This window comes from Dryobates pubescens, chromosome Z (genome assembly GCF_014839835.1).
Source record: "Dryobates pubescens isolate bDryPub1 chromosome Z, bDryPub1.pri, whole genome shotgun sequence".
Lineage (NCBI taxonomy): Eukaryota > Metazoa > Chordata > Aves > Piciformes > Picidae > Dryobates > Dryobates pubescens.
This window is the reverse complement of record NC_071657.1, coordinates 1,787,088-1,799,842: the sequence shown is the minus strand read 5'-3', so window position 1 is coordinate 1,799,842 and position 12,755 is coordinate 1,787,088.

Below are 12,755 nucleotides of genomic sequence, written 5' to 3'. Positions count from 1 at the left end.
ACAACATCAAAGTCCTGGGGGGGGGGGGGAGGGAGGGGGCACAGCCTGGGTTGGGGTGCCAAGGGTCCTGCTGGCAGTGATCCAGACCACCACTCTGGCCCTTGCAGCTTCTCTCTTCCCCTTCCCCCAGAGTTTGCTCTCGATACGTAGTGAAAGCATAAGAGAAACCCAGAGAGCTGGAGACTTTGTACCTGAAAACTTGGAGTCTTCACCCATCAGTGCACCAGGAGGCCTTCAGAGGCAAAGCCACGTGGCAGAATTTCTGCCTAAGCATTTCCCTACCCCTACCAGCCCTGAAGGCTTATCCCATTTTCCTGTTGGGATGCAGTCCCACAACCCCCCTCAGGCCTGGCCCTTGGCTTTCCTCCTGCAGCACCAGGATTTCTCCCACTGAAGGACTTTTATATGAAATCCATCATTTTTCCAATGTCCTGCCATTTTCCTCTGCTATTCACTTGCATTAATCCAGCCATTAACCACTTCTGGTACATCACAGAATTGTCAGGGCTGGAAGAGACCTCAAGGATCAGCCAGTTCCAACCCCTCTGCCATGGGCAGGGACAGCAGATTGCTCACAGCCACCTCCAGCCTGGCTGCAAAAACCTCCAGGCAGGAGGCTTCCACCACCTCCCTGGGCAACCTGTGCCAGGCTCTCACCACCCTCATGGGGAAGAGCTTCTTCCTAACATCCAATCTGAATCTACCCATTTCTAGTTGGATACATCAGAATCAAAACATTGAACAAAACCGAGTTTTATCCCCCAAAATTACAGGCTGCCATTCTTCTCCTTCTGAAGTCCACCAGGAGGAAGCCAGCAGGCACCTGGCATCATTAACCATGGTAGCCAGCTGGGAAAAGAGGGACCACAAGGTCATTTGATGGGGCAGGATGGGGAACATCACTGGGGAGCTTTGAGGCTTCCTAGAGAGAGACCCTAGGGATGTCACTGAGCATTTTCTTCTCCTGTTTTTTGGCGCTCTTCAGAATCGGTCACCAGAGTCTTAACTCTACAACTTGTATCTTGGAAGGTCTGAAGCCACCAGCTGCAGCCCCCTGAACCACCCAGCTTTCTCAATCACATTATCTACATGGGGTTTAAATATCTTTCTTCCCCCCCTCCTCCCCCCCCCCCCCCCCCAAATACAGCTCCATCCAGCAGAGGGGAAAAATTAACCTCCTTGGGCCAAAATGTGTGTGTGGGGCCAAACCTTGGGCTGGGGTAAAGGCTGAACTCTCCCTGAAGGAGCTGGTGCTTTGCCACCGCCACACCAGTGCCCTCAGGTGCAGGGCAGGTTTGTCAGCTGCCTGCCAGCCACCCCAGAAGCTCACTCACCTCTTTCCCAGGGAAATTATTTCCAAACTGAAGTTGTCTCAAGTCTCTCCTCTCCCTCTCCCTCTCCCTCTCCCTCTCCCTCTCCCTCTCCCTCTCCCTCTCCCTCTCCCTCTCCCTCTCCCTCTCCCTCTCCCTCTCCCTCTCCCTCTCCCTCTCCCTCTCCCTCTCCCTCTCCCTCTCCCTCTCCCTCTCCCTCTCCCTCTCCCTCTCCTCTCCCTCTCCCTCTCCCTCTCCCTCTCCCTCTCCCTCTCCTCTCCTCTCCTCTCCTCTCCTCTCCTCTCCTCTCCTCTCCTCTCCTCTCCTCTCCTCTCCTCTCCTCTCCTCTCCTCTCCTCTCCTCTCCTCTCCTCTCCTCTCCCTCTCCCTCTCCCTCTCCCTCTCCCTCTCCCTCTCCCTCTCCCTCTCCCTCTCCCTCTCCCTCTCCCTCTCCTCTCCTCTCCTCTCTCCTCAAGTCTTCTCTCATTCTTTTTTTTTTTCTTTTTTTTCTTCTCTTTTCTGTTTTTCTCCTTTTTCCTTTCCCCTTTCCTTTCCCCTTCCCAAACCTTCCCTTCCCTTCCCTAACCAAACCTTCCCTAACCAAACCTCCCCAAACCTTCCCTTCCCTAACCTTCCCAACCCAAACCTCCCCATCTCCTTTTCTCCTTCTCCTTCTCCTTCTCTTTCTCCTTCTCCTTCTCCCCTTCCCCTTTCCTCTCCCCTTTTTCTTCCTTCTCTTTCCCCCACAAGGGATTTCACAAGTGAGTGGAGAAGTCTCCTGTAATAGGGAGGTAAAACAGCACAGACATAAGGGGGGAGAGGGATGGAAGGGCAAAGTGCAGTGGTTTGGTTATTCCCCCTCTTCCCTTGAAGGAGATTCATTAGTACCTGGTTCCTGGCGTGACGGATGGCTTTGAAGAAAACCTTGTCAGAATAACCTGTGAGTCATTTTCAGGCTTAATTTTTGTAACATCCCTCACTTGGAAGTCTCTGAAAAACACTGATGTTATTGTTGCTGTTGTTGTTATCTCCCCACTGGGTATTTCATGGCTTTACACTAATTTTGCTCTATTTTATTTATTTGGTGGTATCTCTTAGCCAGTCCTGGTGATACTTTTTTCCCCACTATTTTATTTTATTTTATTTTATTTTATTTTATTTTATTTTATTTTATATGTTATATTTTATTATATTTTATTATATTTTATTATATTTTATTTTATTTTTTATATTATTTTCTATTTTATTTTCTATTTTATTTTATTTTTATTTTACTTTTAATTTTATTTGATTTATATTTTATTTTCTTTTTTTATTTTTAATATTTAATTTTTCTTTTTATTTTCATTTTACTTTATTTTTTCTTTAATTTTTTTATTTTACTTTTTTTTACTTATTTTTATTTTTTTTTATTTTAGGTTTATTTTATATTTTATTTTTATGTTTATATTTTATTTTATGTTTAAATTTTGTTTTACTTTAGTTTTTATTTTACTTTTAAACTTTATATTTTATTTTACTTTTAAATTTTGTTTTATTTTACTTTTTATTTTACTTTTAAATTTTACTTTATTTTTTATTTTACTTTAAAATTTTATTTTATTTTTCTTTACTTTTAAATTTTATTTTACTTTATTTTATTTTACTTTTTACTTTACTTTTATTTTACTTTAAAATTTTACTTTATTTTATTTTACTTTACTTTTTTACTTTATTTTTTATTTTACTTTTTATTTTACTTTTAAATTTTACTTTATATTTTATTATACTTTTTAATTTCTTTTCTTGTCTCTTTCCTTTTCTTTCCTTTTCTTTTCTTTTCCTTTTCTTTTCTTTTATTTCCTTTTCTTTTCTTTCCTTTTCTTTTCTTTTCTTTTCTTTTCTTTTCTTTTCTTTTCTTTTCTTTTCTTTTCTTTTCTTTTCTTTTCTTTTCTTTTCTTTCACTTTTCAGGAGAAACAACACTTACAAAGGGTTGCAGAGTCCACTGTGGGTAGCCAAGGGAGAGCTGCAGCATCCTGCAGAAGACAAAAATTGATGCTAGCAATTCATTTATCGTTTTTGTTTTGTTTTGTTTGTTTGGGATTGGTTTTCTTGTTTTGTTTCTGATTTTTAAATGTATTTATTTTGCATTTGGAAAAGCAACATTTTTAATTTAATCATTATTTGTTAAACTAAGCGCTTTAACAACAACAAAAAAAATTAATTAATTAAAAAAGTACCAAAAAAAATAAAAAAAGAAAAGAAAAAAAAAAGGTAAAAAAAATTATAAAGGAAAAAAAAAAGGGAAAAAAAAGGCAAAAAAGAAAACTAAAAACTAAAATGAAAATAAAATAGGAAAGAAAAAGAGGTTTTGGGGAGAATAAAGCTTAGGTATTCCTACTAGAGACAACACCAAACTCATGGTTTTCAGCATTTCCAGAGACTGTTAAAACAAGGGAGCTAACAACTCGTTGTGGCAATCCAGTCTTTGTTTATAGAACATCCAGACCCACTGTATGCTCTCAAATGCATCATCTGAGTAATAAATGTTTAAAGCTTGGCGTTGCCCCCATCTCTTTGTGGCTCCACGCTGGGGACCGAGCCAGCGCTGCGCCCGGGGCTTCCTCTTCTTCTAGGCTGGAAGGAAAGGGAGATGTGGAACAGGGGGTGGGGGGTAAATACTCGGTGGAAATGTGGCAGAGGGAATGGTCCTTCACAGTATCACAGTATCACTAAGGCTGGAAAAGACCCCAAGGATCATCAAGTCCAACCTGTCTCAACAGACCTCATGACTAGACCATGGCACCAAGTGCCACATCCAATCTCCTCTTGAACACCTCCAGGGATGGTGACTCCACCACCTCCCTGGGCAGCACATTCCAATGATGAATGACTCTCTCTGGGAAGAACTTTCTCCTCACCTTGAGTCTAAACCTCCCCTGGTGCAGCTTGAGACTGTGTCCTTCCCTCTGTGGCAGTGCTCCCGGCACCAAGGTTGGATGCTGAGCAGTGGTGTGGCTCCAGCTAGGGTGGATGCTGAGCAGTGGTGTGGCTCCAGCTGGGGTGAGGCTCTCTCCCCATCACTTCTAACAAGGGTGAGGATGAAGCCCATGGGAGCAGTGTGAAGGACCTGGAGGTTTGTGGGTGGTGGAATTGTAGAATTGTTTTGGTTGGAAGAGACCTTCAAGATCACTGAGTCCAGCTCTTAACCCAGCACTGCCAGGTGAGCACTAAGCCATGCCCCTCAGCACCACGTTTACACAGCTTTGAAATCCCTCCCCCCTGCCCTGGACAGCCTCTTCCAGGCCTTGACAACCCCTTCCATCCATGAAGAAGTTGTTCTTCATGTTCAGCCCAAACTTTCTGTGGCACAACTCAAAGCCATTCCCTCTTGTTCTGTCACTTGTGCCTTGGGAGAAGAGTCTGAACCCCACCTGGCTCTGACCTCCTTTCAGAGAGCTGTGGAGAGCAAGGAGGTCTCCCCTCAGCCACCCCAGTTCCCTCAGCTGCTCCTCACAAGCCCTGTGCACTAGACCCTTCACCACTTCATTGCCCTTCTTTTGACCTACTTCAGCCCTTCAATATCCTTTTTGGAGTGAGGGATCCAGGATTCCAGGTGTGGCCTGTCCAGTGCTGAGTACAGGAGGACAATCCCTGCCCTGCTCTGGCTGGCCACACCATTCGTGATCCAAGCCAGGGTGCTGGTGGCCTTCTTGACCACACTGTTGAGCTCCTCCCCCAGCTCTCCATCCACAGCCACCCAATTCCCTTGCTCACCAGCCTCTGTCCCAAAGGAATTGCCTATCTCTTTGTGTCCTACCTCAGTGGGACCTGGGGAGTCTGTCAGAGGACCTCCCACTCATCACAAGCATTTCACCCAGAGCATTTCACCCACGCAGCAGCTGCCAGGGCTTACAAACCACTTCTGCCTTCAACCTGCTCTTAAAAAAAAAAAGTAAAATAATAATAAAAAGAATCAAAAAGCCATTTTTTTTTTTCCTAAGGAGGCTTCCCTGGGAAACCCTTCTGAAGCCCAAGCCAATTAATTGTTTTGGCTGGATGAGATGTGTGCGTTGGCCCAGGAAGCCACCCAGGTCAGCGGAGGTGAGCGGGTTTTATTGTGCCCTTGTGTCATCAGGCCCTGGCCAGAAAGCTGGAGGTGAAATGGTTCCTGCTCTTGGGAGAAGTGTTCTTGTGAAATGCCCTGCGTGGCCATGTGCCTGCAGCTCCCTGCTGCAGCACAACTGTGAGCTGCAACATAAACCGCACGGAAAGAGGAGGTGGAAGAAGGTGGAGCTGCGGCGCAGGGAGCCCAGCTGCTGGAGGGGGGCTCAGCTCCTTGCTGTGAGGCCATGAATGCACAGCTGAGATGCTGAAAGGTCTTAAAATGTGTTTGAGGGGCCCAAAACTGAGCACCTTGAATGCTGGGTCCAGGTCTGGGCCTCTCACTTCAAGAAGGACCTTGAGGTGCTGGAATAAGCAGGGGACAGAGAAGGGCAACAAAGCTGGGGAAGGGTCTGGAGAACAGGGCAGGGGAGGAGCAGATGAGGGACCTGGGGCTATTTAGCATGGAGAAGATTAAGATGAGGAAAGACCTTCTGGCTCCCTGAAAAGAGGTTAAAGTCAGGGGGGGTTGGTCTCTTCTCACAAGGACCAAGTGATGGGACAAGAGGGAATGGCCTCGAGTTGTACCAGGGGAGGTTTAGGTTGGACATTAGAAGAAACTTCTTCACTGGAAGGGTTCTCAAACACTGGAACAGGCTGCCCAGGTTGGTGGTTGAATCCCTGTCCCTGGAAGTGTTTCAGTGTGGCAGAGATGTGGTGCTGAGGGACATGGTTTAGCCCCAGCCTTGGGAGAGTTAGAGAATGGTTGGACTCAATGATCTGAAAGGTCTTTTCCAACCAAAACGATTCTCTGATTCTACTCAGTGAAAGTGAGGTGCAGACCACCTGCAACCTGTGCAAGCCACTCAGTGCTCCAAGCCCTTATCTGAGTAGGGAAGGAGCCTTGGGTTTAAGAATGCTGAATGCTTCCTGACTCCCACTGCTGGCTTTCAGGAAGCTGGCATCTCCTGGAAGTCAGATCCCTAACTGAAAAGTTCACGTGAAGCATTCCATAGGAGTTCGACTCAATTTGCCAAGGAGCTCACGTTTTTCCTGCTCTTAGCCTGCAGCTGAGATCTCAGCCATCATAAGCACCACCCACGCTGGTAAGCAGTCAAGGACAGGTGGTGGGAAATGATCCATGGCCTTAAGGTGACTGAGTTAGTACCTGGAGTCTTCTTCCACAGAACAGAACCAGAACCACAGACTGGTTTGGGTTGGCCATGCAGTCCGATCCCCCTGCAGCCAGCAGGGACATCTGCAGCTAGAGCAGGTTGCTCACAACCCCAAGCAGCCTCAGCTGGAATGGTTCCAGGGATGGAGCATCTCCCACCCCTCTGGACAACATGGGTCAAGGTCTCACAGAATGACAGAATCACCAAGGTTGGAAGAGACCTCAAAGATCACCAAGTCCAACCTGTCACCACAGACCTCCTGACTAAACCATGGCACCAAGTGCCACGTCCAGTCCCCTCTTGAACACCTCCAGGGACCAAGACTCCACCACCTCCCTGGGCAGCACATTCCAATGGATAACAACTCTGTGAAGAACTTTCTCCTCACCTCCAGCCTAAACTTCCCCTGGCACAGCTTGAGACTGTGTCCTCTTGTTCTGGTGCTGCTTGCCTGGGAGAAGAGACCAACCCCCACCTGGCTACAACCTCCCTTCAGGTAGTTGTAGGGAGCAAGAAGGTCTCCCCTGAGCCTCCTCTTCAGGCTAAGCAACCCCAGCTCCCTCAGCCTCTCCTCACAGGGCTGTGCTTTAGGCTTCTGCCCAGCCTCGTTGTCCTTCTCTGGACATCTCTCAGGAGTTAGTGCCTCCAGTATGCTGGGGCAAGAAGGGCAGCCTTCAGGCCCGGGGATCAACTTGTAAAGTACCTCTTAGAGATATCTGTTGGTTTGGTTTTGTTTTTACTTTTTGAACTCCAAAAGACCTCAAAATTATCCTTCAAAGAGAGCCTGGAGGAGATGATCACAGAGTCACTCGCAGAATCAGAGTCACAGAACCAACCTCAGCCACAGAATGCATTGGGTTGGAAGGGACCCACCAAGCTCACCTTGTCCAACCACCACACACCCCTTGCAGGGCATGAAGGACACCTCCAGATGTGGCAAATCAGCACCAGGAGGTGGGGAGGACAAACCTGCACCAGGAGATGGGGGTTACCAAAAAAAAACCACTCCACCACAAACCCTGTCTGGTGGCAGTTGCACATCTTGTCTGATGAAAAACTAGTCTGAGGGCAAACACTGTAAAATATTGCTCAGGGGAGAGAGAGAGAGAGAGAGAGAGAGAGGGAGACGACAGAGGTTGTGAAATCCAGCTGGAGGATTGTTTTACAGCTTAAGGTGACTTCTTTCCCCTAGGGCTGTGTTTTACAACTCCTGTGAGAAGCCAAGCCCCAGTTCTCAGGGCTGCTCTCTCTGCTCTTTTGTCTTCTAAAGCGCACACACACCCCGAAAAAAACCCTGTGCTGTGTCTGTTAGAAGATGAGGGTTTGTGCTGATTTCCCCAAGATAAAGGGGGCAGGCTTAGTTTGTTGTTTTTTTGGGGGGGAGGGGGAGCGTGAGGAAGCATTTGTGAGAGGGGTGGTGTTGCATGTGGAGGCTGCAGGTGGTTTTCACAGTCATTGCATGGACACGTCCTCCTGCAGAATCACAGAACCGTGGTGCACGGAAGAGATCCTCTAAGAGCATCAGAGCCAGCTGGGAACCCAGCCCTGCTGGGTCACCACCAAGCCACATCCCTCAGCACCACAGCTACACAGCCTTGACACCCCGTCAGGGATGGGGACTGCCCTGGGCTGCCCCTTCCAGGCCTTAACAAGCCTTTGGGGAAAGAAATTGTTCCTCAAGTCCAACCTAAACCTCTCCTGGCACAACTGGAGGCTGTTTCTCTTGTCTTACCACTTGTTCCCTAGGAGAAGAGACCAACCCCCACCAGGCTCCAGCCTCCTTTCAGGGAGTTGTAGACAGCAATGAGGTCTCTCCTCAGCCTGTTTGTTCACTCCAGACAACCCCAAGTCCCTCAGTCACTCCCTCCTCACAGGACTTGTTCTGCTGACCCTTCACTGCCCTTCTCTGGACAGGTTGTGTCTGCTGCATGCCTGTGGCTCCTGTGAGCACTCAGAGGTGCTGCTGCAGGGGCTCACTGCTCCCCCCAGGGTGGGGCTGTGCAGCACTGCTGCATGGGCTCTGGTTGTCAGCACAGTTTGATCATTGCTTTCCCCATCTCTCTGTTTTCCATCACAGAATCACAGAATTGTCAGGGTTGGAAGGGACCTCAAGGCTCAGCCAGTTCCAACCCATCAGCCATGGGCAGGGACACCTCACACTGCAGCAGGTTGCTCGCAGCCACCTCCAGCCTGGCTGCAAACACCTCCAGGGATGAGGCTTCCACCACCTCCCTGGGCAACCTGTGCCAGGCTCTCACCACCCTCATGGGGAACAACTTCTTCCTAACATCCAATCTGAATCTACCCATTTCTAGTTTTGCTCCATCCCCCCCAGTCCTATCACTCCCTGACACACAGCTTCCTTGTAGCCCCATTCAGATGCTGGAAGGCCACAATGAGGTCTCCTGGGAGCCTTCTCTTCTCCAGACTGCACAACCCCAACTCCCTCAGTCTGTGCTCACAGCAGAGCAGCTCCAGCCCTCTGCTCCTCCTCCTGGCCCTGCTCTGGACACCTTCCAGCACCTCCAGATCCTTCCTGGCACAGAGGCTCCAGCACTGGCCCCAGAGCTCCAGCTGTGGTCTCAGCAGAGTGGAGCAGAGGGGCAGAATCCCCTCCCTGGCCCTGCTGGCCACACTTCTCTTGCTGCAGCCCAGGCTCTGCTTGGCTCTCTGGGCTGCAAGTGCTCCCTGCTGGCTCCTGTTGAGCTTCTCCTCCCCCAGCACCCTCAAGTCCTTTCCTTCAGGGCTGCTCTCCAGCCAGTCCCTGCCCAGCATGTTGGGGTTGGAGGGGCCCTATGAGGATCATCCCATCCAATGCCTCTGCTAAAGCAGAGCACCCACAGCAGCACCACAATAGCCAGGTCAGGCTCTCTGGGCTGCCTGCTCCAAGGCTCTGTCCTGTAACTTGCATTTCCCTTTGCTGCTTCTGCTTGCTGACAGCTCCAGCTCCATGCTGCCATGTTTGGCCACCTCCCTCCCCACACCTGAGGATATCTCCTCCTTGAGTTGAGCTTTTCCTAGTTCCTATCTGCTCTCACCTTTCTGGGGACAGGAGACCATCTCTGCTCCCTGCAGTTCCCACTTAGACACCCAGCACCTCGCACAAGAGTTTCCCTGGGGTGTGCTGGGTTTGAATCTCCAAATCCCACCAGCAATTGCCACCACCCACATGTGTAGATGTCCCTCATGGAAATGCTGTGAGCATGCTGCATCGAGCTCACACATCCCCTGCTCCTGCTTGCCCCTCCATGCACAACCCATTGCCTCCCCTAATTACCTTCTTCTCCACCCTAGCTGCACCCATGGTGCTGGATCAAAGCACTTCTCCTGAGAGACATGATGGGGAAAAATCCCTTCAGCAAAACAACAGAGGGTCCCTGAGCAAAGAGAAGTCCAACAGCAGCTGTCAGACACAGCCCAGGGTGGCTTGGCACAGCAGTAGATAGCCAGCCCCATGGGATGGTGATGGACTCTTGTCACCTAGGGGTGATGCTCCCAAGGGGTGGCTGGAGCTGTGGCCTCATCTTTGCTGGAGGTGGTAGGTGTTGAAGCAAAGGGGGCTTGGGGGACACCCAGAGGTGCTGGTGGAGGAGTGGGGGTCAGGGCTTGCTTAATCCACATGGCACTGTGCCAGAGACTGTTTTCTGGTGGGAACCATTGGGATAAAAACAGAAGCAGGTTGAACTTTATCTGCAGCTGAACTGAGGCTGATCTCGGTTCTGTTTTGGTTTGGTTTGGGCAAGTTCAAAAGAGTTCAGGGGGAGGGAGGCAAGGGGTGGGGAGCACTGCATGTTATGGTTTATTAGCTTGCCCTTTGCTGGAATTTGACCACTTCATCTGCTTGGAAAGGTTTCTCTCACCTTCTTTCCAGTCTGAGCTGGTGGTGTGGTGGCTCAGTCACTGCCATGGTCGTTTATTTCATGGCAGGTATTCAGGGCCGAGGTAGTGCAGGGCTGGCTGAGCCTTGCCTGTGTCACCTTTCAGCTCAGCCCTGGGCCTGGCCCAGCCCAGGGTGGGGAAGGCAAAGGGAAAAACTGGAGTGGTTTTGGTGGGTGTCACTCAGTGAAAGGACCACAGTACTCTGCTCTGGGGATGCTTCAAGGGCTTCTTTTTGTCACAGTTTTGTCCCATGCCAACTAGCTGGGCCTCCAGGCAACCTTCCAGCATTGCTAAGGGGCTGATACGGACCTGGCACTGCTCCTAATCCTCAGTTTTCAGGTGGCCACCCCATACTGGAGATACATTTGCTTGCCTGGGTGCATGCCAAGGGACCTGGGAGCCAGAGCCGCGCTCCATGTCCCTGACCCTGGCCCTGTGGGTTGTGCAAGCTGCTGGCATCCATGGTAGAAGGTGTGTGGGTGGTGCAGAGAGCACACAGAGGGCTGTGCACCTCACCCAGGCAGTGATGGTCCCCTCTGGGCCATGGGAGGTGGCACGTACACCTCACTTTGGGGGTGACAGCCCCTCTGGGCCCTGGGAATCATTGATGCAAGCAGCAGGACAAGGAAGAAGCTGCACAAGGACGTGGTCTTGAAAGAGCAGACCTCTGGTGGAGGTCTTTCTGTCACACTTCTGGTAGAGGTCTTTCCACCAGACCTCTGTCAGGGGGGACAAAAGGCACTGCATCACTCCAGGGCGAGCTGTGTTTTCCCAGCAGGGCACTCATCTCTTCCCAGAAGAGGCAGGAGACTTTTAACTGCCTGGTCGTTTCACCTCCTAAATTACTCAAGATTTAGTAGGAACCTGCCCAAAAGGGACCTTCTAATTTTAAACAGAGATGCCTCCTGGAGATCACTGACAAGCTCAGGGAGGGCGCAGGGCAGGCTCATTTCCTGGAACAGGAGCTACTGGAGGAAAAGTCCCTCCAGGCTGGCTCCTAACTATGACACATTTGATAGCCATTCAAGGACTACTGGGAAGCGTGTGTCATTTGTCTCCACGAAGCTTCAGACAAGAGTTTCACCATCGAGTCTGCCGGCTGCACAGAACGGAGCCACCCAGCAGCTACCAGCAGCGACAGAGCCTCCGGGAGGACTCGTCGGGAGGGGGATGTGCTCATTCTTCTCCCCCCACAAGGTTTCACAGGTGGCTGCAAAGTGTTTTTGTCCCTCCTGCGGCTTGGTTTTGCTCCTCCGTGTCCTCCTCCTCCTGCTCTTCCGCCTCCTCCGGGCGAGGCGGGGGTGTGTGTGCCCTGCGCTGTCCCGCGAAGGGTGGCACACCGGCTGCCTGGGTGTGCCCGAGCCTGTCAATGAACTTTGGCACCTTAAACCATGGAAAACCCAGCAGTGCTGGAGGCAGGGAGAGGTGCCTGGCGTCCCGCGGATCGGATTGCCCCGAGGGATTTGCTGGGAGTCCCATGACGAGCCTGGCAGGGAGCCCAGACGGCAGGGCACCACCGCGATTTCCACCCGGGGCGCTCGGCCAGGGTCTCCGGAGGACAGCCGGTGGCCTCTGTCCCTCGCTGTGCCACCCTGGTGTGTGCATGCCCCAGCGCCCCACGGCAAGCCCAGAGCCTCACCAGCTGCATGAGCTGCACCTGCAGCAGCTCTGCAGGGGGTGAAGGCACACAGGGTGGTGGCTTGACACAGAATCATCACAGAACCATGGAGGCTGGAAAAGACCTCTGAGATCATCAAGTCCAGCCTCTGACCTAACACTGTTCCTGGTGCAGATCCTGGTCCAGCCTATGCCCCAACACTGTTCCTGGTGCAGATCCTGGTCCAGCCTATGCCCTAAGACTGTTCCTGGTGCAGATCCTGGTCCAGCCTATGCCCTAACACTGTTCCTGGAGCAGATCCTGGTCCATCCTATGCCCTAAGACTGTTCCTGGTGCAGATCCTGGTCCAGCCTATGCCCTAAGACTGTTCCTGGTGCAGATCCTGGTCCAGCCTATGCCCTAACACTGTTCCTGGTGCAGATCCTGGTCCAGCCTATGCCCTAAGACTGTTCCTGGTGCAGATCCTGGTCCAGCCTATGCCCTAAGACTGTTCCTGGTGCAGATCCTGCTCCAGCCTATGTCCTAACACTGTTCCTGGAGCAGATCCTGGTCCATCCTATGCCCCAACACTGTTTCTGGTGCAGATCCTGGTCCATCCTATGCCCCAACACTGTTTCTGGTGCAGATCCTGGTCCATCCTATGCCCTAACACTGTTCCTGGTGCAGATCCTGGTCCATCCTATGCCCTAA